Source organism: Neomonachus schauinslandi, chromosome 5 (assembly GCF_002201575.2).
Source record: "Neomonachus schauinslandi chromosome 5, ASM220157v2, whole genome shotgun sequence".
Lineage (NCBI taxonomy): Eukaryota > Metazoa > Chordata > Mammalia > Carnivora > Phocidae > Neomonachus > Neomonachus schauinslandi.
In genome coordinates, this window is record NC_058407.1 from 133,910,283 (window position 1) to 133,912,408 (window position 2,126).

A 2,126-nucleotide genomic window follows, 5' to 3' on the forward strand; every position below is an offset into this window, starting at 1 on the left:
CAGTGTGTTCGGACACTGTCTGCTAGGTGGGTAGATAATACAGTGAGACACGGGCATCAATCCAAATTTTATAACCATTAGTGAACTCGAAAACCTATTTATTTTTAAGGTGGAGAAACTCAGGCTCACCTGGTTAAATGGTTTTCCTAAATGTCTTGGCAGCTGAACTGGAAGTGGGACCCGAGTGTCCAGGTCCCACCCAGGACTGTGCCTCCAGGCCCTAATGTCTCTGCATTTCATTGTGTAAATTATAGGTGTTTAAATATTGTCGACAAAATGTATATTCATTCTAAATATCCGTGAAAAAAAAATAAAGGGGGAAAACAGAAAACAACTCACCATGCAGCATTAACCGTCCTTAGAGATCTTACCAGGTTTTCCATTTTTTCTCCTTTTCCTGGTTTTACTACAGATTCTAATTTTACTTACTGTTCGGAACCTGACTCTTATAAAATATCATGAATGTCCTTTCACATCAATAGATATGACTCGACATGACCATGTTTAGGATTGACCTGTTATACTACTGAATGGATAACGTGATAACATGACTTACAATAAGAAATGTATATTTGGTTTCCAGTTTCTGGCACAGAGCTCCCCAAACCCTTGAAATTTCCCAAGTGATCAGAGCAATCAAGGTGTCTTTTGTTAGGCTAATGAGGTAACTTTTGGGCCCCACCTGAGGATGGGGCTGGTTGCCACGGGAACCAACCCTGTGATTAGAGGTTTGGAACTCTCAGTCCCACCCCCTCAGGCCTCCTCGGAGGGGAGAGGGGCTGGAGGTTGAATCCATCACCAATGGTCAATGATTTAATCAATCTTGCTTATGTAATGAAGCCTCATTGTAAAGCCCCAAAGGAAGGGGTTAGGAGAGGTTCCGGGTTGGTGAGCACGTGGAGATTCTGAGACAGAGGCGCCCGGAAAAGGATATGAAACTCCACGCACTTTCCCCCTACCTCACCCTACGCATCTCTTCCATCTGGCTCTTCCTGAGTCATATCCTTTCATGAGAAACCAGTGATCTGGTAAGTAAAATGTTTCTTTGAGTTCTGTGAGCCACTGGCAAATGACATGAACCCAAGAAGGGGGCGTGGAAGCCTCCCATCTACCGTCTGTTGGTCAGAAGCACAGGTGACCACCGGGACTTTGAATGGCGCCTGAAGTGTGTGTTTTGGGGGCAGGGTTATGGGCCTGAGCCCTCAGCCTGTGGGATCTGACCTCCCTCCAGGTCGACAGTGTCAGAGTTGATTCGAATTGCAGCACACCCAGCCGGTGTTGGAGACTTGCTTGATGGTATTAGGGGGAACATCCCCCACCCCCACCACACACACATGTTGGAATCATGACCAGACAAATAAATGAAATCTAATGCATTTTATCATCTCCGTGTTGATGGGTATTTGGACTGTTTGCAACTTCATTATGCTTTTAAGGTAAATATTTTCCTCACGATTTTATATTGGCATTTCTTCCACTTGTGAATGAATCCCTGAGGTGTGGGTGTCCTGCCGAGACTGGTGGTGATGTCCTATTTTTTTCATAGGCTAGCTCTGACTCTAATAGACTCTGAAGCAAAAGACTGCTTTTGGAAAGGGTGCAGCACACCTTTCTGAGTTTGCTGTTAAGGTCTTCTGGATGCTGATTTATATACCCTTGTCCGTTGGGTGCTTGTCTTTTTACCCAGGGCTCTTTCTCCGTTTCCTGGCGAGTGACCTAAGGAACCACCTTTCCGAGGAAGAGAGGAAGAATCTTCTCTTTCCTCTCTCACCCCCATCACCTGTTTGAGAATGCAAGTAAAGTAAAAAGTATGTGTACCGTGTCAAACAGAAAACCACAGGCTCCAAATGGCGCACTCACGCTAGGTCAAGTCACCAAACTGGGGCTTCATGCCTGACCTCACTGCAGTTTCAACCTCCCCGAGGAATGTAGTCTTAACTGGTCAGCCGGGAACTTCCCGGTGTGCACAATGAGGTAATGGGTCACCTGGGCCCTCACCATCCCCCAAAGGGAGATGAGGTCATCTGCATATTAGACCCCCTGCTGTTCCCCCCTCAGGGAAGGTGAGGTCGCCTGAAACTTTACTTTTGCTAATTACTTCTTGCCCTACCTCCCTTCCTATTAAA